This window comes from Rhipicephalus microplus, chromosome 6 (genome assembly GCF_043290135.1).
Source record: "Rhipicephalus microplus isolate Deutch F79 chromosome 6, USDA_Rmic, whole genome shotgun sequence".
Lineage (NCBI taxonomy): Eukaryota > Metazoa > Arthropoda > Arachnida > Ixodida > Ixodidae > Rhipicephalus > Rhipicephalus microplus.
In genome coordinates this window covers 142,769,482-142,794,676 of record NC_134705.1, presented here as the reverse complement: position 1 = coordinate 142,794,676, position 25,195 = coordinate 142,769,482, and the positions used below count along the sequence as shown (strand labels likewise).

Below are 25,195 nucleotides of genomic sequence, written 5' to 3'. Positions count from 1 at the left end.
TCGCGTAGACAACACGTCGCGGTTCCTGAGTCGTATGCCTATAGTCTGATAGTCTGGCCTGGTGTGCCTGTGAAACACGAGGGGTATGGCTGTCGCTTTCCTCTGTCCAGAAATTATCTTTGCAATTTCCGTTTAGAGGAACCGAAAAGGGACGAGAGGTATTTCGACATCTATGTCGTTCGAGCTATCCTTGGACGTGTCGGTGATGGCTTGATGTACTCAGCCTTCAAATGGTAATACTGATAAGCTGGTTGGTGTTGCGTCGTGTACACTGTTGCTAAAAAAAACGTAAATATGCTCAGAGGACAGAACACATGCACTACGTATACGTGCATGCGATCTGTGCCAAGAGTTTATCAATTCTTTGTTCCCGTTTACAAGGGGCTGAGAAGGAATTCACGTCGCGCGGGAAGGGGAAATAAATAAAAATACTACTGTCTTGTTCATACAAGGCAACTCGCCTAAAATGTGCAGCGAATAATTGACTCTACTTGTAGCCCAGGCACATGTGTAAATTAAAATCAATAAATCACTTAACTACCCGTACGAAACTACGTCAAATATTAGGTCGCATGGTGAACAAACACAAAATATATGCATGATATCGTTGGTGTTCTGTTAGTTCGCGACAGGGCAGAATAATCCCACGTATAGTCAACGCTGATCCAAAGCCTTGAATGCAGTGTGCTGTCTCAGAACGCTTGCTTTTCAACTTGAGAACCTAATTGTTCTGGGCCAAGTTGGTGTATGTTTGAAGGCATATTTACCTTCATCAAAGATCGCACATTGAAGACGGGGTCGACGGCATAGGCGGCTTTCTAGGCATACCGCTTTGGGAAGTTCATCCATCGCTTAAAGGTCCTGGATATTTCGCTGTAGTGTCAGCTATCCCTATATCTTTCACAACACTGTGCAAAACTGCTGCATCGAATCAGGGTCGCAGTCGCCTAAATCAGGCTGCTAATCCTTAGGAATGCTTTATCAATGCACGGGTGGTCAGTGGAGTTCAACATAGAATATTGATACTCTTGAGGGCCATTGCTTCTATTTCGGTAAGTCACGCCATATTGGTGAGCTTGCTTAAGTATCTTTAGTAAGTTTCTTCAGTAAAACTGTTGTTTTTTCTTTTTAAGTGCATTCAGTAAAAGTAATGTTGTTTTCTCAGCGCCTAGTAAACTAATCAGTCTATGCAGAAAATCAAAACCAGGGAAGAAAAGTGTTGTGGACTGCCAGGTAAACCCATACTCAGTAAAACACAGGAATAGGTTTGTTGAATATGAGACATCAGTTATCTATGACATTTTCTTGACTCGTGGAAAATGTTACGCGAGACAATCAAGGAGATTCATCAATGATAGGTTCCGTGAACACAAAAATAAGGTTGCGAAAAGTACCAGTGTTGGATTTCTCGCGTAACATTGCAATCAGCATCAATGTTTCCCTGTTTTTTGAAAACACGAGAATAACAGCTAGAAGCAAATGTGAAACGACACGGCTTATATTAGAAGCCGAACACATTCTGCACTTGGAGATATGTGAGTTAGCAAGACGCATAGACAGCACTTTCAGAAGAAAAGAAAGAATTACCGTATCTGCGCGTGCTTTGAGATGCTCACATGACTGTGACTCGTCAGACAAGTGCACGAATGGACCTCGGTGTCCGAGAATAAGCTATGTTGTAAGTTAGTGATCTGTATGTCTGTAGGTGCCTTCATTTTTTTCTGTCCTTTTCTTGCGCTACGAGGGAAGACACTGAAATTGTGCTACCAACAAGCCCGCATCGTAACCCTCCTGAACGCTGTTGCCTAAGGAGACTGGAGAAAACGCCTTTCCGAGAAGCAAAAGAGTTGAAAGCCAAGTCTCACAGCTCAACAGAAAGGACAGCCGCGTGAGCTCGTGTGCAATACTCGTATGCAACAGACCAGAGCACCGAAATAAAGATACGCTATGCCTTGAACGTTGTGCCTGTGAATGACGGAGACTCATGCTATTTTTCTTCCCATTCCCTCCCCACGTGTCGAGTAGCAAATGGGAGGAACATCTTCCCCGTACACAAGTAGTGTTGCACTATTTACTATTAGGCAAACCCAAGTAGCCCAGAACGACTTCAAGAGCCTAGTAACCAGGTGTGCAGTCTGGCTTGATTGATTGATATGTGGGGTTTAACGTCTCAAAACCACCCTATGGTTCTGAGATCCACCCTATGGTTATGTGGGTCAGCAGCCGAGTACCTTAGCCACTATACCACCGTGGTGGGGCAGTCTGGCTCGTTGGTGCATTCTTCTTGAAACCAGGAACAAATGGTGAAGCGCATTAAAGAACAAACGACCTGAAGGACGTAGCTCTGTTATAGTGTTTTTATCTGTTTCTCTTTCTCCGTCTGAGCTCAACGAATGAGTCGTCGTTCATTCGGGGGGTTGGTCAAACAACCCACTCTTGCCGTAAAAATGCAAAGCTATTGGTAGTCCTACGTGGTGTCTAAGTCTTGTTTACATACAGCCCTGTGATATTTGTACATTCGGGGAGAGTCAGAGTAACGCAAAGAGGTTCGTCAGGCGAAGCCTGATCGGTGAGCGTGCTAACAAGAACAACGCAACTAAAGAACGCAATGCCCACGCTTATCGGTTTGCGAGCAGCTTTGTGCGCCGTGAGGACTTTTGAGAGCAGCGCCATCTGCACGTGCATTATGAGGACCACAGTAAACCAGGCAAGACATTAGCTTAATGCAAGGAAAACGACCCAGCACTCATCAGAGCACTGAGCACTCTGCGAGAGTTCACCAAACTATAGGAGTAATGTACGTGGAAAGCCGGTACCTAACTTACATTCTATTCTTTTTTTTTTTTTTCGCGAGACTTCCAAATGACAGCAGTAGACTTCGTGAAATCATTCGACGTGGAATGCGCAGCATCATGACGTGCTTCCGAATGCCAGATACTTCAGCGCGGCCTCTATCTTCTAATACGAGCCATATAGAAGGCCACCAAAGCATCACTAGCTCCGATGAGCCTTCGTTACTTTATGGTTGGTGCCATACCTTCATCGGGCCACATATAAGGGCTGTGCCACTTAAGCAATGAGCTGCTTCTCGAAGAGCAGCTGCCAAGGAAGTATATGGCTGCCATAAGACGGCGCGCAGATAATTTGCAGCGTTGTTCACGGGATGGCCGAATTATCCGCCGAATTCTCACGCGAGTGCGGAATCCTGCAGTAAAAGAGGGCTCCGTAATCTGTCGCTTCTGGAGGAAGCCTCGTAGTATAGCGGAGTGGCCGGAAGAGTCGTGCGCTCCCACTGCAGCCTCCTTTTGGCCTTGCATTTAACGAACTGCGAAAAAAAACTAGTGTTGGTTGTGATCGAATAATAAACAAAGAAATGAAACGAAGCATACTCTTCTGAGGGCAAGTGCCAGATATGGCTCCTCACCTTTCGTTACAGGCGTCGGCGCTCACTCGATGAGGGAGAAGTGCTCATACGAGTTAATGGCACTGAGGATGGAATAAGGAGCCACGAAGAACGTCACACGTAGCATATTAGAGTGGTCTCCTGTTATTAGCTGAATTAGGGTGACGTTGACATAGGTATTCGACTTCGAGAACAATTCTTCTTTTATACAGTCATACCCGCCTATTTCGAGTTTGTGTGAATTGAATTATTTCTATATCAAAGTATTTTTGAAGTATACAGTGCTTTAACGTCAGTGCATGAGAAAATACATGGCTACATTGAATAAAACGCAGAACGTAGGGGGAACACTTGATAAATCTAACATTCAGTGTCGTGGAAAGCCCGAAGAATTGGCTGTTCCTTACAAAAAACCGGCCTTTCCTCACAGGTGTACTTCCTGAATGCATTTGAAAAAGTGATGGGGTCCATAAGAAGGTTTCAAACATTCTGATATGTATATGTTCACCTTCAACATAATTTAAACATGTCTTTGAATTGAAGTATATTACGCATGATTGTATTCCACACACTATATTCTACAAAGTCCTCAGTGCAGAGCAGCTGCGCCCCTTTTCGTTTGAACGAACACTTCATTCATTGCGAGAACACTTATAATGACACTGTGGGCCAATTTCCGCCATCGACGTGATGTGCCGTATATAGTCTAGACCGAAAACATCGCCCCACGCGTCATATATGCTCCATGTGTGCGCGTGAAAGCTTGACGAATGCGGCTCAGGCAGAGATAAAGCGTGCCGGTCGTCTCCGTCGGGCCAAGGAGCGATGAAGATGGAGGGCCATGTTGCTCAGACAAGAGTGAACTTCGTTCAAAGGGGCACAGTCGCGCGTGCTATCCCGGCAGACATCAGAAGACGGCTCATGCCCTTTTACCTTTTGTTCTCTCACCGCTTACCTCGCGTTGATGAGACATACAGCACGAAAACCGCTTGGCTCCCTAGAGCAGCCGTAGCTCCTTTCGTCAGCGTTTTGTAAAGTTACGCGAGATGGGATCCTAATTCAGTTACTTGCTTGCCTTATTTCGTATAACTTTCCAGTTTGTTTCTTTCGCATTCATTTATTGACGCTGGTGGCGAAACTATGACTTTTTAAAATGTTACACTGCCTTCCATTTTTTTTATAAATGAAGCATTCCTCGGTGGACCGCCCAAAGAGGGCTACGGTTTCATTTATAAATAGTGGTGCCGACTGCGCAGAAATTTCTATGTTCATCAATATCTCTTCGGTAAGGTCCTCTCTGAGAGGGCAGTTACAGAAGCGTCATGGAAACACCTGTTTCGGATAAAAGGGCACCTGGTCGTTGAAGCAGCTGAAGCCTAACGCACCCAATATCACAAAAATATGCTAAACAATCAACAGGCAAGAAAAAGAGAATCAGTGAAGAATACAAAAACAAAAATATAAAAAGATACCAAATAGGCTGCCTCAAATATGGAGGTCTCTTACGTAAAATACACCTTGCAGAGCTGGGGACGGTCTCACGAAGATTAGCGACCGTGCCTGCTTTTTGACATTGTCCGGCCACTTTTGCTAATAATAGGCCCAAGCTTCGGCACTAGCTGGAACTTTTCCTTGCCGAATGTTATGGTGCAAGAAGCCTTTGTGTGTTGGTGCCACGGTTGCTATGGCAAGTTGGACCATCCTATAGCGTTGAAAAATAGAAAAAAAAAAGAAAGACACGAAAAAGGTGACTGATGCGGGTGGTGCTTCTGGGTGTGCCGGAAAATGCAACTGCATGCGCATACTACTTCTTTCACTCGTGCTCCAAATCCTGCGAACGTATAAAACGAATACATTGCTTTTTCCGCGGTTAGAAACATCTGTGGCGCTGCGCATATATTGTTCCATTTTTCTTCCCGATTACGTACACCACTTTCAAAAAACCAAGTTTTCCAGTGCAGTGGTGATGTTGCTATCGATATACTCTGTCATGTTCATGTTGATATACTCTGTCATGTTCATGTTGAAAAGCGGATATGCTCGGCGTGATTCGAATAGTTGTGCCCACATTTACCGTCCATTTTTAGAGCACATCAAGGCGAAACATAGCGCTGGTCTGCCTTTGCTGGTTATAGATAACTTTGTTATTGGTTTGAGTTTCGCTTCTAACTCAGAAACACCGCTACGCTGTCATATATTTGTTGCATATCGGTGGTATGCTTTAGCACCTTTCGCGGGAATGTATCATTGGCATGGCTGCCGGTAGCGTGTTCCAGCGGCGTGGTTCTTTTCAGTAATATCGCTCATACCACCGCGATCAGATTCATTATTACAGCGCATTCGTGATTATGATGGGCTGCCAGTAGCGCCCGATATAGTTGCATTGTAGCTGCACCTTTCACGAAACTACTTGCATTTGCCCAAACTGCTACAAAGGGCAAACAAAAGAGCTTGTTGGCAGTGGGCCCGAATGCGCTAAAAGTTCCGAACGCATGTATTTTCACAAAGGCACCGCTTGGTACTCGAGACCGCGGAAAAGTGCTTGTTAGAAATAGGTTGACGTCTCGGTTGAACATGAGCTTCGTTATGGCACATTTACGCAAAACAGGACGAATCACGTTGTTACTTGAATATGAATCAAGTATGTCTAACGCAGTATTGCGAAGATTAGAATTTGGGTGCCTTCACTTTGTGTCTTAAAGGGGCCATGATACAGTCACCCAACAATTTGCTGTTTTCAGCTCGAAAACGGAGGTAGAGGAACAATGATGCCTAGACACGTGTGAAAAGTGGACTTTAAAAGACTATTTCTGTGTAAATTTAGCCGTAGAAATCGTCTGCCATAAACTCCGCCCACCGCCAGCGACCACGATCTTGCCGTCGCACGAATGACGTCATGATAGGCGCGGCGCAATGCTGTCGTCTGCTACCAAACAGCCACCTACCGCACGCGGTCAGTTTGTTGCTGTGTCGCGTGCCGCGTAACCCGCACGTTGTTTGTGGGTTGCCAGCGGTATCTGCGTTGCGGCGTGATACCGTGGTACCATCCCCATGTCGTCAACGCCATCGAACGATTCGGGCAGTGAGTCCCCTAGCAGCAGGAGCAGCGACAACGTCGTATACGCTGCGCATTTCGATTTTGACCCCATCGCCACGAGCTCAATCGACTACGAAAGCGTAGAAGACGTGAAAAACCCATTCAGCAATGACCTCAGCGTTGTTGCAAACGTTGCCGATGGTCACTGGTAAGCAACCTCAATTCATTATTTTAAACGTGCATGGTTTCTTTAAAACTGAACCGCTTCTGGGTTCGCGAGCACGTGTTACCTCGCGCATTGGAATTCGCAAAGCGGCTAGGGTTTTGTCTTTTCCTTTCTGCGCATGTTCAGCTCCCAAGCTTTGCACTTGGCGGGATCCTTCGGGTGCCTTAAGTCCCACGCGTTGAAATTAGCGTCATACCGCTCTAAGGCCACCCAGAAGAGAGAGAGAAAATAAGAGAAAAGGCGGGGAGGTTAACCACGCCGGAGCACCGGTAGACTACCCTGCATCGGGGAAGGAAAGTTATTGAGGCATATACGTGGTGCCTCGCAGAATATTCACTCAAGTACGAAAGAGTAGCCGGCGCACTACTTGTGTGACAACATATCCTTATGTATCGTTTTACATTCCGACGGGCGAGGCAGAGAAGCTTCTGGACAAATCCTACTGCATTCTGTGCAGTCTTGGGACGTTTTTAAGCTTGCTGTCTGAATTCTCCGGGAATTCGATGGTGCGCTTTGTGACCGGCTATATAAAAAAAAAAAATTCGAAAAAGAAGGCATTTCAAACGCACGCACACACAACACAAAGATTCTAAATACACAAAAACAAAAAATAAGAAAAAAAGCAGATGATCTACCGGTGGCTTGCGGGAAACACGTTGCCATTACCCTTCAAGAGATCGAGCAAAAAGGGGCATCGGTATACGCAAATACCGGAAGATCGATGCAGCCAGGACTGCATTCAAGGGAACCTTTTGACACGTGCATGTTAGCGTAGATGCATCGAAATTCTGGTGGAAGCAAACGCAACACTATTTTGGAGAGTTTGAACAGACGCCTCGCTTTGGGCCATGTTCTTTCTTTTTCCCTCTCGCCTCCCGTGCGCAAAAGTTTGCTAAACGCATCTGTGCGAGCAGCGCGGCTGGCAGCTCGCGCTTCCGGCAGGCATTGATATCGCCAAACTGCTACGCCGGCGCCCGCACTCGCTGACGTTTTGTGAAAGGAGAAGACCGAGGCACAGCGAATGCGGCGACGCGACCGAGTTGCAGCGGCAGCATTTTCGGCCACCCGTTGCCGCCTACGTTTGGCACTCCTTGCGGTATTGAGGATTCAACATTCACGAGAGGATGGTATGAAGGTGAGCCTTTCGTGGCTTGTCTGCAACGTTCCCGAAACAGCTTGTTGAACGGCAACGATAGCGTTATGTATTTATTAAGGCAAAGCCTTAGATGCATAATCAAACACGAACTGTCGTCATCGTCAGCGAGTCGGTGATAACGCTAAGGGATGAAACAAGCAATCATCACTCGGTACCGTAATGATGACGCGGCGGGTCGCCAAAGTTTTTGGCGGCGTCATCGTGGTGCCATTTCTACGGAGCGCACTGAAATGGGGACACACGAGTGTCTTCTTCGAGTTCAGCCATTGTTGGAATGCGACTGCCACAGCGGAAGTTGAAACCCGAGACGTCGTGACGCAGCCAGGCAACATATAGTACACGCTGACCGACGGTGAAGGCCGATTGCCAATTTGAAATTTGCTCTCAATTTCCATACGTTTTGGTGTTTTTCAAGACTGGTGTCCCCTGTGCGCATAGGCGGTATTGATCGTATTGTTTGTTTATTTAGTGGAAAATACTTCTCAAGCGCAAATTCATTAGGCTTGAGGAGTTTAAATAAAATCAGCAGGAAACATGTCAAGAACATAGTTACTATGCAAGAAAAAATTAACAGCGAGAACAATACCATGCAAAAAAAAGTTGACGGGCAGATCGTTAGAGAATAGAAACAGCATATAAAACAAAAAGCAGCGCGTTGGAGAAGTGAAAATTCGACAATTAGTAAAAATAAACACTAGCAATTTGAACTCCGAAAGAAAATTACATTACAAAACAATCACAATACACTAACAGACACCATTATAAGAAAATGCATTTCTATTTTGTGTCCAAAAGTGTAAGCAATAATGTCAGAGGTGCTGGGATGCTGAAGATCGCTGTACATTTGCATGGCTCTTGGTAATGCTGATACGTTGTGGTACTGCTGTAGCGACACAACTATTTCAGCACTTAACCCACGTACTAAGAATGCGTGTAGGCGCAAAAAAAAGGGGTGGCTTAAAAATGTGTGCTGATGGGGTTCATTGCAGCATGTATTTGGTACCAATGGAAAGAAATTTTTAGATGTAATGCTCTTTAACAGGACAATGTGGTGGAAGAAGAAGCTCTCAATAAATTAGTGTGGGCCTTCTCGCTTGTGCACACAGTATGTTATACTAGTGATGGACGTTGTTAGATGTTTACAAACAGGAAGCAGTAGGCTGAGTCACGACCTTTACAGCATTGTCTAATGTAGTCCGCGTTTTCGTTGAGGTTTGTTTACGCTGTGATTCTTACACCACGGAGGAGGCAAGATCGCTTGTACCATTGAAAAGGCAAAACCTCTGATGAGTCCAAGGCCTCTTGTCTTTTTGACGAAGGCAGAATCTTCTGAAAAAGGGGAAATTTATTGTTGCTTTGAAAACTGCAAGATTTGTGAATAATTCTAGACCTCTTGCCCTTTAAAAGAGGCAAGACCTCTCATCCTTCTGCAAAAGGCGAGACCTTTGAAGAGTTCAGTATCTCTTGTCCCTTCGAAGAAGGTAGGACCTCTTGTCCCTTTGAAGAAGGTAAAATCTTGCCCTTTGAAAAAAGGCCATATTACTTAAAAGTTCAAGGCCACAGTGCCCTTTTGAAGCAGGCAGGATCACTGAAGAGTTCAAGACCTCTTGATATTTGAAGAATGCGAGAATTTTTGAAGAAGGCAAGGCCTCGCATCCTTTTGAAGATGTTAGGACCCCTTCTGTCTTTGAAGAAGGGAAGACCATTTGTCGAAACATTCACTCCAAAGACACCCCTGATTCAACGAATAATTCCACAACTCTTCAACTCTCCATCTTCCCCTTAACTTCTGTTGTGCCTGGATTTAAATGGATTACAAGTTGACTGATAAAATGCATCCAATGCTTTAGTGAATGTTGTATCAAGTACAACTATAGTGCCTAGATATTCATCTACAGTGCCTAGATAATCTAGGCACTATAGTACATCGGTGCGTTTTGCATAGACTCTTTTGTCACATCGTCTTCACCCGTGTGAGAAGTATGCAGCGCGTAAAACCTGAACAGTGTGATATACCGGTATATATATATAACCTTGACCTAGCTGAAGCTTCGTCCCCGACTTTTGGTCGGCCTTGAAGTCTCAATTCGACTGAGTTGTGTTACGGTGCCCACGTGACGGGCGTCCGTATTTCATTCGACGATCACTGAAAGCGCAGTGCAAGGTGCCTCGAGTGCCTCAATGTTTAATACATTGGCAGAGTAATGTTTGCATATTACTATTTCTCTAATATAGTACGTGCCTTGTCTATGGGAGCTTGGCTTCTGAAAGTGGGGTCTACGTGGTTCCGCAACTACGGTTCCACAACTTTGGGGTTGCGCTGGCCTCCTCTAGGGGTTCCGCAAGACACTGATAAATTTTTCCTGGTTCCGCACTCACCAGGTCACTTGGCAAAAACAAGGTCCGATCAATCTAAGGAAGCTCCATTACTCAAGCCCGAGTGGGGACAAGCACATCTCAGCGCATAACAGAAACGAGCGGGCTGCGCAATAAATGTTTTTTTACTTAGAAGATCGATTCGTGGGGGCAAGGAAAGTGAGCTCAAATGCGTATTAGTGATTGAAGTTTTATTTGCTTTTGCTTTTGAATCTATAGCACGTGAATTTATCGCGAAAGGACCGAAGAATGTTCGAATGAAAGCGGTGAAGGGGGAGGGGGGGGGGAGAGATTTATTGGAACTTAATGGAGCTTAACAGGGTTGTATGGTTCCGATATGCTTGAGAACCCCTGCCATCGAGCTTTTAAAACACTACCTTGGGCAAAAGGTCTCGCCAAATTATAATCGTTAACTTTTTTCTTTAGTTCACGCACAGATTTATCGTCATCATCATCAACCCGACCACACCCGCTGCAGAAGAAATGCTTCTCACATGTTCTGCCAATCAAACACGTCCTAGGCCATTTGCTCTCACTTCATACTTACAAACTTCTAAATCTCATGTGCCCATCTAACTTGGTCAGCCTCTCGCATATTTGCCTCCTCTTGGAACCCGGTTCGTTACCGTTAGTGACCAGCGGTTAGCTTGCCTACGCACTTTGTGCCCAGCTCACGTTCATTTCTGCTTTATTTCGACTATGATTTTCTCAACGCCATTTTTTTCTCTGAACTGCTCTGCTGATGCGAGATAATGTTCTCTTCTTGTGTCTTATGATTACACCCATCATCTTTCTTACAATTGATAGCTGGGTCGTCCTCAATTTAGGTTGAACATTCCTTGTTATCCACCAGGTTTCTACTGCGTATAGGTAAGTACCAGTAAGACGCTGCTGTTATATGCCTTCTTCTTCAGGAATAACAGGAGAAAGTAGTACGCAGAGTACAAGTCTTCAAATGAAGCAACTGTACTCTAACGTGTTTGCGATTTATCGAGTCTTGGATGCAGCTAAAATGCGTTTTTTGCTAGCCTACTCTGCCTAAGGGAAATTGACAAAGTCAAACTGTCATTTCTCATACCGCTCTTGCTTAAATAAATATCACCACTTTCCTTACATTATAAGATGAATGACTCTTATAAGATGAGTGACTGCGAACTTTGTTTTTATCCGGGCTCGTGCTACGGAAGAGAGGTACAGAGAAAGCATCCTACCCTCCCTCTCTCTCTAACGGAGAACCCAAACCTGTGCACTCTTGTCTTTAGATATTCAATACAGTACGCATGATGCAGTTGCGAAGCCTAAGCTGAGTGCTACTAAAGTGAAAGTTACGTAGCGAAAGTAGAAACCTCATAGATGTTCCAGTTAAAATCACTAGGGTAGCTGTTTGGGCTTGTTAATTTGGCCTGACGCAGGGTGAAAACGCACAAAACGAAAGCAGAGATGAGGCTGCCAACATAAATACGCTGATTTTCTACAGTACGTTATTTGGAATTATGTTGCTTGTGTACCTGGTTGCTTGTTCCCAAATAGAATAGTGTTGGACTAAGAAATAAGGAAAAAACAGTTCCTCTTCCAGACTTTGCAAGGTTGACAATCTTGCTTCATCCAGTTTTACTAAATATGAATACGGTATATAATTAGGGTGGAAGGAGAGCGAGGGCTAAAACATTCCTCTATTTTAAGAAGCAGAAGCGATAACACGCACTTTGTAGAGCCATCTCGTTCGGGACCGAATAGCTTCGTGGTCGCCGTGGTAGATATGGGACCGTCAGTGACTCCTCGGTGAGGGCCAAGTCCATCGGGCTGAACAGGTCACCACGTATCTGACGCTACGACTAGAGATTCATTTTCCATCTTTTTTGATCCCATGATGGCCGTCAGGTCGCTTGACGTCTACCAAATCTATTTGGCTGCTCGCAGCATTCTCGCTAACGGCACGGTATTCGCTCACGATTTGACGTGTTTCCACGCCGACATGGGCGCCTCCGTCGACGGCATCACCAATCTCAACGAAATGGCTCACGCTCGGGTGCGAGAACTCATTCTCCGCCCCGGGTAAACAAGCCCAGTGCGAAGGAGCGGAGTTAGGGTGCGCCGACGGGTATACTCACTGACCATCTTTCATGATGTAAGTTTGCACTTCAGATAAGGCCGGAAAGCCTTTTTATAACCGTACAGACAGCTTACTAGGAGGCAGCAGATAGTCCTCCTACTCCTCCAGATTAGATCCTTCTTGTTTCTGGCCACTATGCCTCTATGTACAGACATTTTCCCTAACCGATCGGCATGCAATCAACTCGCCGCCATTCCTCATTTGATGTAGCGGTTCCCTTGCTTGCGCGTCACGTTACTGGCACGAACTTCTTGGAATGCACTGCAAGTCCAGAGCCCTGCGCAACAGCTCCGAGTGGTCCAGGGAGGCTGTGAAGCAATCGGGCGGGTGATGCCCTCAGTGGGTTTCGAGAAACCTTTTTTCCAGGACGCCAAAACGTTCATCCATCTGTCGGTCCGTATATCAGAGCTCGTGTGTTTCATGCCTGCTATTTTTCTTCGTCGTTTTATGCGCTTTTGGCCTGCATCAACAAAAAAGAAAACGCAGGGCATCACCGGGATCTTCCCAAGCCGGAGCTCATAATTGGATTCCGCAACCTCCCTGAAGTACTCCAGGAAATTGAAAAGATGAAGTCACCCGAGAAGATTTCAAGAGTCAAGACAATCGTAACCCCCCCCCCCCCCCCAAAAAAAAAGACTATTCTTGTTTTGAACTTATTAGTAATTTACCCTTTTCCCGCTTTCTTTTCTTGTTTCATTATGTTTGTTTTTCCCATCTTTTTTATAATCAAAATTACAACTTGTTTTTGCCCAATTCGTTTATTTTTATTAGTTTCGGCACGTTACACTTGTGTTATTAACCAGGACATTATGATTTGTTTGTGTTTTTTTTGCCTCACCATGAAATGTGTGTTTACATCCAGTAAAGATTTTCACGAAAATCGCATTGGGACAGCCTCCCCAGCAATTTCAAGCATATATTAGTGCCCTTTAGGTATGAAAATCAGAAAGTAAGTCTTAGTGATTGATGTCTGCTGGCACACTTTAGATGGGCTGCCGTATATAGAGGTTATTGAAAAACCTAACAAAAAGGTAGCATTAATTGATTTTCCTGAACAGAGTGATTTGTAGCGGAAGTAACTGCCGCTTATTGAGGTATGCTGTCTACTTCAACACGATGAATTGTGCTATTCTATCGGCATTGTGTGTTTGCACAGAAATCTTTCGAGCAGTGAACAAAACAGAAGTGTAAATGTTTAACTAGCAAGAACAACCGAAACTTGATAGTTACGCTCCAAGTCTTCAGCAGCCGGCAATGCTTGCTTTTTGCTAAGGTTTCCACAAGGCTTACGTCTCCGACATCGATCGTGCGAAGAGGACCCAGTACTGTGAGATGTCACTGCACATTCAAGAACGCCAGATGGTCGAAAATTCCGGAGCCCTCTACTAGAGCGTCTCTCATAATCATATTGTAGTGTTTAGACGTAAAACACCAGATCTCATCATCATCATTAATATTTTTTTATTATTACTATTTTGGGGTACTTACTAGTAGATTAGTGGTATCATCCATTGGCAGATTTGGAGCATTTCCTGTAATGCTTTCTTCTGCTCCATGCGGAGCAAGTCTATTCCATTGGCAGATTGAGAGTGCTCCCTGTATGTTCCATTGGCAGATCCGAAGTAGCTTCGTCGTTAGATCCACATCACAGAGCAACTTTTCCTACTCCGCTGAAATTGGCGGATTCCACCGGAAGTCGAAAGTACCCCATGCCTTGAAATGGGGCCAACTTTACGGTGTCATTCATCGGCAGATTCGGAGTGCTTCCGGTAAGACTTGCTTCTGCTCTATGCGGAGCAACTCTGCTCCACTGGAAGATCTAGAGCAAGATCCACTCCACGGAGCAATTTTTTTCTGCTCCGTGAAAATTGGCGGATTCGACCGCAAATCGCAAGAGCGTCGTGCCTTCAAGCGGTGCCAACTTTGGGCGCGCCAACGGATGCCGGTCACGTCACTTGCGCCTCGCGTCGGAGCTCACGTTTTGCAAGCGTAGCGTCGCTGTACTCAGCGTGCCCACTCATGTAAGAGAAGTAACGCTTGAATCACGATCCATTTTGGCATCATTCTAATTCTACCATTTGCTCCGGAGTATAGTGAACTATAGTCTATTCTAGTTCACTATACTCCAGAGTGAACACGTGTGTTCCATTGGTTAGGGAACCTTCATGTGCGCGCCGCCTCCTTGTTTTTAAAGACGATAGTTTTTCTTGGGGACCTTCCACGCAAAAAATTTGGTCTGTGTGTCTGTCTGTAATATTGTCTGTTTGTCCACCGTTACCGTGAATCGGGTATTATAAACAGCACCATTCGATATCCCGAACGGCCAACCCCATCCGCAGCGCCCATCAATGTTGCTCAAGGATCAGTGTTCATACGTGTGCGATTGTCAATTAAAAACAATTGTTGCGCATATCTGAGGCACCATAACAACACATAGATAGTCTGCATGTTCGTCTTTTACTAGAAAAGGCATACATAAGTAATTTTAAGGACCGTAGCGCTTATCACAATGCGTTCACCATGCAACGCTTGCACAAAACGGGGAGTGTTTCCAACGCTTTGGGGGGGGGGGGGGGGTAGGTGCCACCACGAGACGGTGGTGGCACCTACCCATCGCCTTGCGTTCTACACCTTATCACTTCTGAGACAGGCGCGCACGCCCGTCTCGGGGCCACGCGCTTCGTTTTGAAAAAAGAACTGCCAGATGGCGCTCATGTCTCACGTGAGACGTGACTTGATGCACTCGTTCGCACTCTAAGACACTCTAACGCAGCGCCTCCGGAATACCATTCACCGATTTTCTTGCGCAGAACATCAAATAAATGTTTTGTTCAGTCTCTCCAAACGCAAGACTATCGTCTTTCGACGAAATTTGCAGAAACATGCAGATACGCGGCAAATGTTTTCACTGCTTTTCAACACGGAGATGCGCGCACATGAAGGCTCCCTACCATTGGTAGATACTCTTGTGTTGCCCTCCGCCAGAGTGGGGCATTCTGGCGCAGAGTTCGTTGGCCACTCCGAATTGGCCAATCGATGACTACATAACTGTAAGCTGAAACGCACATCCTTGGACGAGCTTCAAGATTGCAGGGTAGTGTTGACGCGAGAACCACAACCACAGTACTACAATGTACGACCGTGGTGGCGCTGCGTGTGTAACACATCACGGGGCACAAGCCGCGCCTCAATGTATCGCAACAATCCGAAAATTCGTCGACTGTTTTAATCAGATTTTACGCGCGACAAGAATAGTGGATTACGCACTAGAACGTACGCAATAACCAGCTATGGCACTGCAATACAACATCAACAACGTGTAAGAGCCAATACGTTGAACCGGTAGATGTGTCATCGTTGGCCAAACTTGCGCCTACCACTAAGCGAAAGCATTTCGCTTTGCGTGGTACGTTATTGTGCAATAGGAAGAGCAGTCGTCATCGGTTTTACTTCTGCTGGCGCCACAACCATAAACGTGTAACTGTACGTGGGCGTCACCAAATCGTCCTCGGGTCTTTTTGAAACAAGAATATGGTGTTTCAACACTTTCAGAACGCGAGTGCAAAAACTACACTGTGCATCACCTTCGAGAAAAGGAGTCACGTGCTATGTGCGAGCCTTCAATCGTACGTGGAATAATTTTTAGTTATATCGCTTTTGCATTTTTCTTCATAAGCAGGTGTCCTATACCGTACTAAATAACACTATTACGCGTCGGGCTTCCGTAAATGCACTTTTCTAAGTAGGCCAGATACAGCGCCATGCGTTGCGACAGGAGCGAACGGAATAGTATTTTGAATACCAGGGCACGGCGTATGCCCGCAAGGATATCTATTCAATACAACGCGGACTTTACATGTCAATGGGCTTCAATTGGACTAAAGAAATATATTGATAGCTAGTGCAAACAAGTTTTCACCATGTGCTTAGCGTGTAAACCTTGAATAAATGATTCGGAAAACGTCTAATAAACACGTGGCCAGCGGACCCTCACTAGGGGCCCGTGGCCTGCATAAAACTGGCATGTCAGCATAGTTGTTTTATATTTTCTTAATAAATATATTCAAGAGCTCCCAAGCATTTTGGTTTCAATTATGTTTTGCTTGAGGCGTCCCTCACGGTGAACATGTGTGAAAGCGTGGCTCTGAAAAAAACTTCATAAGAAGATCAGCGTTCAGATTTCCGTCACTCTATAGATCACTGCCGATGTTTTTTGAGAAAACGAACGTCAAATCCTGTATTAAAATGGCCCATTTATGAGATGCGCGAAATGCCTTATTTAAAATGACAAGGCTATTTAGTTGGCATTTCACCGTGGCTGTTGCATTCATGACCGGTTCGACTTTCACCAAGTTATGACTGCGATGTCATGTGGCGATGTCATGTGATAAAAATGACGCCACGTGGTGGCGTCATTATTATTTTCTAATCACCCGTGCCGATGCCTCATATGACCGGTTATCTTTCACGTTTGACGAAGCAATGAAAGCTTTTGCCTTAATTTGTTTTCGTAAAAAGCTTGATATTATTTTCGAACGAAAAAGTGCGCAGAAAGGTGGCCATTTCATTTCAGTCACAATGATTTACGCAACGATTCACACCATGTAGAGGCGAAAAGACCATGCAAAGGTGGTGTTGGTCTAGCTACAAAAGCTGGTTTCAGGACAAGCATTGTATTGTTCTGTACTGTGATAGTGCTGCCAGTCATTCTTCAAAACTGTTTGATAATTTAACTGGTTAAGCATCTCATTTTGAGCAAACAAACGCAGTCGAGCCACATCACCGTCATAATCTCCAGCCTGACTACGCCTACTTCAGTACAAAGACATATTTCACATGCTCCTTCCACTTTATACCCGCAAACTTCTTAATCTCATCTGCCCACTTGACTTTCTGTCTCCCTCTAACCCGCTTGCCTTCTTTGGGAATCCAGTCAGTTACCTTTAATCAGGAGCCGTTATCCTACCTACGCGCTACTTGCCCCGCCCATGTTCATTTCTTCTTGATTTCAACTGCGATATCTTTAACCTGAGTTTGTTCCCTGACCGACTCTGCTCATTTCATCTCTCCTACTACATTTTTTTTCGTCGTGACCTACTCTGTCGCAATGTACTCTGTCAACATGGATGCCATTCATGTCGCTTTGAATCGCAACATACGGTGACAAGATGGAACGACTCTTCGGATGAAACGTACATGAGTTGCACAATTTTGACGTCTCCCTTAGCATTCCAAGTTTTGCTACGGTTGACAGTGCTAACGACTTAGCTAAGTGTGTAGATGTGACATGTAATAATAGTAATCAGAGTGCTGTCCGAGCAACTAAAGTCCGGAAAGAAAGGCAGAGGCAGAATCAAGGGCAAGAGAATGGTTGTTGAGAAAGCAACACGCACACACACACGCACACACACACACACACACACACACACACACACACACACACACACACACACACACACACGCACACACACACACACACGCACACACGCACACACACACACACACACACACACACACACACACACACACACACACACACACACACATATATATATATATATATATATATATATATATATATATATATATATATATATATATATATATATAAGTGGACGCGGGGCGTTAATCGTAGGCGTATGTAGAATTCTCCATTAGGGATGGGGTATTCGCCGCAACACCCCCTGCCCGCTCTTCCCAAGGTCCTCCCGTTAATACCCTTACAATCTGAAAGACTACGTGGAATGAAAAAATGCTCTTAGTCCCTATCAAGAACTTAGTGCAGTAGTGAACAAAATGTTGTCGAGGCCCTTCACATCGCAAGAAGAGGAGATAGCTGTGTCAGCAGTCGATCGGCATCCCAAGGAAAAAAAAACAGAATTACTAGATGGTCACATCGAGTCATTACCGTGCATGTCACGTACATGTCCTTGTGCCGTTCATTTTTTTTTTGCTTCTTATGAACAGTATGTTCCACACTTAGGAGAAATGTCGGAGCGTATGACACATGGTGCAGCCGGTGCTGCAGCCGTGTATCACCGTAGCCGATGACGCGGTCCAACACCTTCCAGTGTTTGCGTACGTGCAAGCTGCTACCAGCAAATGCCTTTAGCGCTGGCTGCATCATATCTGTGCTCTGAGGTTTCCCCTGAGTGGCAAACGGGCTGTATCTACATCTGTGTCCTGATTTTTGTGCTGTATTTGCACTGAACTCAGCTGAACCCAGCGATCGGTTCCTATAGCGCAAATGTAACGTATCAATAGGGGAGGAGCATTGCATGCCCCCTGTTCCTCCGTGAGCGCATTCTTTTGGGTTCAAAAAGAGTTTAACTAGCCTTACTCGCGTAAGGTCCCTGACCTCCTGTACACGCACAGAGTAAATACAGAACTCATCAAACAATCAGTGAGAAGGGGAGACGAAGAAAGGTTCGTTAAAACAAGTAGTAAGTGCGTCAACTTAACGCTTATGTAAATCTGGACATAATCAAAGGGGTTTATTTGTGTCTTTGTAACTACATACATTGAGCAAGAAACTTTCATTGCAGTGTCAACAAACGGCTCACTGACCGTCAAACCTTTTCTCAGTAAAACTGATGCGGGCAGGCGTAAGACTTTATGAAAGAGAACTCTGCAAAATAGGCAGCGAAAGAAGAGCAGTATTTCACAATAGTCGCCGGGGCAGCGACAATCGAATTAGTAATCGGTCTGTTTGCTCAACTCCGTAAAGAGATGCTATGGCTTTTTTCTTTCCGTTTTTCCCAGCTGGATAACGCGATATAAAAGAAGGAGCCTACGGTAGCGTTCGTGCGTTATGCCGGCACCACATATTCACTTGCTTTGCCTTTTATCTTGACTCGTATTTCGTCATCGCTTTCGCGTTCGGTTTCATTTCCATACTTATTCATTGCGCAAACGCGATGCAGCTTGGAGCAACAAGCCGAGGGAAAATAAACACACACGCGAACACGCCGGCACACAGAAATGTCGACAAAAAGAGCACCCAGTGAAAATGTGGCATTCAACCAGAAAAAAAAGATTCTTTTGTTATTTAGCGCGTGAGTGGCAGTAAAAAAGAGCTGAACAAGGTATAAAAAAACCAAGTGAGACCATATCCTTCCGTTTGCTTTGATTGTATGGCGTTTTCGCGGTAAGGCTGAACCAATCCGCTTGCTCAACTACAGGAACTCAGTTATGCTTTATGATCTGCGAGAGAGAAAGAGGCAACGAAAGGGAGATAGCTGAAAGAAAGGTAAGTAAGGCAGGCTAACCAGAGCAAATATCCGGCACACTGCCTAACAATGCAATGCGACGGAAGATAAAAAAAGAAAGAAAAGCAGCCTGGCGATGGAGCTGCGATGGAAGCCTCGGTGTCAGAGTGACGCGTACATGCCCGGGCATGAAAGTGTGCGTGTCTACAATGGGGCAGAGGGGAAGACCTCACGCAGCAGCGAACGCGAACTATAGATATGAACACTGTTGAGTAATGCGTTGTAATACGAGTACCCTAGAGCCCCAGCGGTGGCTTACAAGGACTAGCAGTTAACGGGAGCGTGCACCCCCCGCAGCAAGGGGACAGCGCATGTACACTACCTATTAGTGGAAGTGCACGCTACACCCGGCACTAGCTCTATATACCATTGCGTGAATCCGTCGTGACAAATGCTGCTTTCGTAGGGTGTCGTTGCGTGTTTTTTTTGTTTCTTTCATCTAGCAGAAATGTCGAATACACGTATTCTCACTTGCAGGAAGCACGAAATCGGTGGCTTGTATTGCTGCTGCACGTTTGCCTGCTGACGTGCATTTATAAATTCGAAATGGCAGCAAAGTCATAGGTGTGAAACTGATCAAGTGGGTAAAATGTGGCGTGCATTCGGGCCTTATGAACTGGTAGGACTTTCTAGTCTAATTAACACCATATTTGTTGTGTGCATTTTCTTGATAATAGTTAATAAATTTGTAGCAGTTTTACGTCCTTAAACCATGGTATCATTATGAGGGACGCCGAAGTGGAGGGCTTCGGAAATTTAGACTATCGGGCAACATTGACATGCACCTATATGTAAGTACACGTGGGATTTAAGCGTTCAGCCTCCGTCGAAATGCGGCCGCCTTGGCCTGGATTTGATCCCGCGACTTCATGGGCGAGTAGTCGAGGGCCACCACCACTAGACCACTGTGGCAGGTATATCATTTCTCACTCAAACCTCTCGCTTCGGGGTTAGTAAAAAATAAATGGTCGGGCTTCCTGTCCCAAAACCACAATGTGACTATCATTGATTGATATGGTGGGTTTAACGTCCCAAAACCACCATATGATTATGAGAGACGCCGCAGTGGATGGCTCTTGCGATTTCGACCACCTAAAGTTCGTGCGTCTAAATCGAAGTACATCAGCCTCAGTGTTTAGACAAAGATGTAGTTATGCAGTCTTGGGCTGATAATAGCCTCCGAGGTACCCCGACGTTGCAGTACAATCAATTTGCTGTTTGTTTCTGCCCTGCACTCGTGATTATCCGGGAACCTGGGGCAGGCCAATGGGGGAAGCACGTTATCGCTTTAGTTTTATTATTGCGTCCATTGCTCCACTTGTTTACTTGAGGCCTACATGAAAGGGAGAGGTGTTGGTCAACCAGGCGCTAAACAAGTTGTTGCAATACCGTTGTCCACTCTGGACGGCGTCAGAAAAACGCTACAAGGAACCCTATCAGCCACCCGAAAGATATCATAAGTTACATTGGTTAGTTCATAGCTCGAACTGGCGTTTGCCATCAGGTTGCTACCTTAGACAGTAAACCTTATCGGCTGTATAAAAATAAGTGTTCCGAAGGCGTTTACAGTTGCTACTGAGACACGACTTCCCATTCTGTGAGTGGTAGATTGAATGACGAAGTTCTCCTGAAAAAAAAAAAACTGTACTAGCAGCCTACAATATGTTAATCTCTGCTATCAAAGTTACCATCCTTGAAGCCTACCACAAACAGTACCAGGCTATGCTCCGTGCCGTGCGTCTTTGGTTGTGTACAGATATCTATCTGCATTCATGCGAAATCATTGAGCGAGGGGTGCCAATTTCATAAGTGCTGTCCGACGTTCATATTAGTGTGGGTGTTAGTGTAGAGAACATTGCACTGAACATCAGCCTAAGAAAATTTAAAGCATGCAGTTAAACAGCCGTAGGACAAAAACACCGCGGTCTATAGCTTCTCGGTAACAGTTTTAGCGGGCACGGATAGAAGAGGGAGACAGAGAGAGAGAGAATAAAGGGGGGAAAAAGCAGGGAGTTTAACCAGAAATTAGAATATACAGTTTGCTACCTTGAATTAAGAGAAAGGAGAATGGGGAATAAAGATTGGAAAGAAAGCGAAGATCGAAATAGACGTGCGAAAAAAAAGAAAAGAAAAAATTGAGCTGGGGCGCTAAAGCAAACTCAATAGGCTACTACCGCGCAGAAAGTTCAATAAGGCCTTCACTAATTTTCTGTGCGAAGACAGATTATGTCACCTTTCAAGCAGTGACTGTTCTGATAAGGGTCTGTCGTCAAGGCGAGCTAACGCAGCAGCTAGCTATCGTCTTTTCACGCTGTAACTAGGGCAGTGACAGAGAACGTGCTCTATCGTTTCATCACTACCACAATAATCGCAAGCAGCACTGTCTTCCATGCCGATTCAGAAGGCGAAAATTCTGATGAAAGCGACACCAAGCCACAGTCGGCAAAGCACCTTTGTCTCAAGTCGAGTGAGTCTGCACGGAGGCCGAAGTCAACGAGACGTGTACAGCCTGTGCAGTCGCGTGTGCCGTGAGCACTCATCGTTCCACGAGGATTTTACTTCTTCATTAGCGATTTTTTGGATTTACCTTGCAGCATCAGTCCTTGAAAATAGAATACATTCTTTTTCACCATAATGCCGTGATGCCGCACATAGCGTCACTAACAATGAATCGCTTTCAAAAACACGCGAGTGCAATGAATTTGAACCGCATACAGATTAATTTACGTGTGGAATGCGAGTGCCACCACCTTGACCTGTTGGGAGTATGCTTTCTCGCCCTTGTGTTTCGCGACGTGAATTGATTGAGTGATTGATATGTGGGGTGTACGTAACGTCCCAAAACCACCATATGTTTATGAGAGACGCCGTAGTGGAGAGCTCCGGAAATTTCGACCACCTGGGGTTCTTTAACGTGCACCCAAATCTGAGCATACAGGCCTACAACATTTCCGCCTCCATCGGAAATCCAGCCGCCGCAGCCGAGATTCGAACCAGCGACCCGCGGGTCAGCAGCCGATTACCTTAGCCGCTAGACCACCGCGGTGGGGCACGACGTGAATTGATAAGATCAAGAACGGCGAATGCACCAACTCATCCGTTATCACGTACATGCGTCGTCCATTTGTTTGTTAACTCTTCTGAAAGTCGGGTTAGACAGTCTATAGACTGTATATAGACATTAGGCAATCCATGGACAGTTCGGACTTTTTTTGTTGGGGAAATATGCAGAACGGCCCGCTTAATAAGCTAATGTGTTAGCAACGGAACCCATCCGTAAAAGAGTCTTTAATCACGTGTGGTCATGTTTTTTTATGTGATAAGGTTCCACTCACAAAAACTTTTACTACCACTCCGCGCAGCCTGTGCCTCAATGTTTGAGAAAATTCGCGATTGTATTCGGCTACACGTAGAAGGCAGCACGCATCGAGCAGACCAGTTAATGCTAGCGCTAACGGGAGCATGAGCGATAACGCTGTCATGTTCCATCACTCATGTAATAAATATGACTCCTTCCGCCGAATATACGATGATCGATGATCGTCGTGGCTGTTACTTGCTTGTACCACGTGCGTTACTTGATTTCATGGGCTCACGTTAGTTTCCTTTTTAGCCGCCTGAGTGCTGCTTTCTTCACGACCAGAACCATTTTACAACAAAGCCGCTGGTCTATAAAAAACGCTGTTAGGCGGATAAAAAAAACCACACAAAAAGAACGCAAAAATCAACATATTGAATATGGAGTGAGCGATTTGACAAACATAGGTTTCACTTCATTAATCTGTGGTAACCCTCTTCAGTGCCCACAAAAAGCAATAATTTAACATATTTTTCCCGTGTTGGTTATATTAACGTATTATAAACGTAATATGAACTAATTCATAAATGTAAATGTCAATGAAGTTATGTAAGTAGCAACTACTGAAACCATTTTACATGTTCTCTAAAACCTTATCAGTGTGTTTATATATTCATGCAAGGAACGACGACGCCACAGAGACTTTACCAATGACTTATTAAGTAACTCTGTAGACGCATACATTTTCCATGCTAAGTATAAACTAAATATACTTTGACTAAAAGTTAGATCGCAGTCGTTCATACAGTTTTTCGACATCCCTATGGCTGCACTGAATGAAGATAAGTGCTTAGATTTACTGTTATATCTTTGGCATAATGTCGCAAAGCGCTATTCTTGGTTGAACTGCCAGAGGGCATAAAAATGTAGTTGTGTACATTTAAAATACGGCGCTGTTTATTCTAGAACGTCAGGGTATAGGTATTAAACTGATTGTACTCTGCGCGGTTAGTCAAGGAAAACGCACATTCATAGCACCAGGCGAGGCTGTCGTTGCAATAAATATTACTGCTCCCTTACCAGTCAAAACCTTTTTTTTTTTGCGACGACCTAATTGGATCTCATCCGAGTGACATATGACATTAAATCTAGAAGTCAATGAGCGCAAAGAAAAACAGGAACAGCGCCAGTCAGCGTCGCGGGATTCGATGAAAAACAAAGAAAAATAAAATAGAACGGGTACTTACTGAAGGCGGCTCGACTGTCCAATCACGGAGGGTATTCCCAGCGCCGGTATTGTCACGGCAGCTCACCGAAGCATTTACTTGGGGCTTTCACAACAAGTAATTGTCCGTCTGCGTTGTCAGAGTTCGTCTCTTCGGTAAGAACACTGTAAAGGTTGAGGGCCAGTCGTAGGAAGCTCTGCGGTAGCAAAAAACTCGGAAAAAATTCAATCTCGCAAGACGTTTCTTCTTTCCTCACTCTTCCAGCTTAAGCGAAAGCTGCAGCTTAGAGTTACGTTAGGACAGGCAGCGAAAAAAAATCCCAGTCAAGGGTGAATCGGTAGCACGGCTGAAAGAGTATGATACGTGGTCCCGTCATTTTATAAGACCCTCTCCTTAGGACCGAAAAAGGTCCCCCGAATCGCTACATTTATAATTCACAATGAAATTGCGTTATGCGTGGGCCAGACTGAAAACCACAATGTGAAGTGTCACAACACCCTTTGGCAGAGTTTCAGCACGGTCAGTTGAGCGTCACAAGCACAAAACTCGTGCCAGCATCGCGGCACAAGCGTCAGCAAGCGTCGCGAATATAATGATGTAGCAGTACACGTCCCGTACAAGGAGCCGTCAGCCGCACATCCAAGACTCGCGTACCGCCTTCTGCCGCCTCCTTTTCCTCGTCACTTGTTGAAGTACACGAACCACATCTGCTGATCAATACGCGGCCGCGAGCGCTCGCATCGCTCGGATAGCGCGCGCACCGCAGCTGTGCGCATTCGGAATCGACAGTGGGCGCAACGGCGACAGGAGTGAGTCGGCGGGCGACTCTCCACGCGGGCCGGTGAACGCGAAGCCACGCGACGAGTGGCGCTGCGAGCGGTGAGTATGGCCCGCTGCCTTCCCTCTCTCCCCAATAGCACGGGAACGGAACAGGGAGCGCGGGAAGAACTTGGAGTCCTCCGCTCCCCCTCGTGTCTGCGCATCCCGATTGGTCTTCCAAGGTCCCAGAAAGCGAGCAGACGGATAGGAGAGGAGAGAGAAAGGGAGAGACAAGCGTAACTGCGGAGAAGAGGATGCTCGACAACTCACAGA

At 45.5% G+C, this 25,195-nt stretch overlaps 1 protein-coding gene across 1 annotated transcript in view; it reads right to left on the bottom strand.

Annotated features, from left to right (window-relative positions):
* The window catches only part of LOC119185249 (5-hydroxytryptamine receptor 1), a 175,903-nt gene extending 151,592 nt beyond the window's left edge, over nucleotides 1-24,311 (bottom strand). Inside the window, exon 1 of the mRNA XM_075866783.1 lies at nucleotides 24,125-24,311. The gene's annotated coding sequence lies outside the window, so the exon portion shown is untranslated. The remainder of the gene's footprint in view (nucleotides 1-24,124) is intronic.
* Between the last annotated feature and the right edge of the window lie 884 nt (nucleotides 24,312-25,195).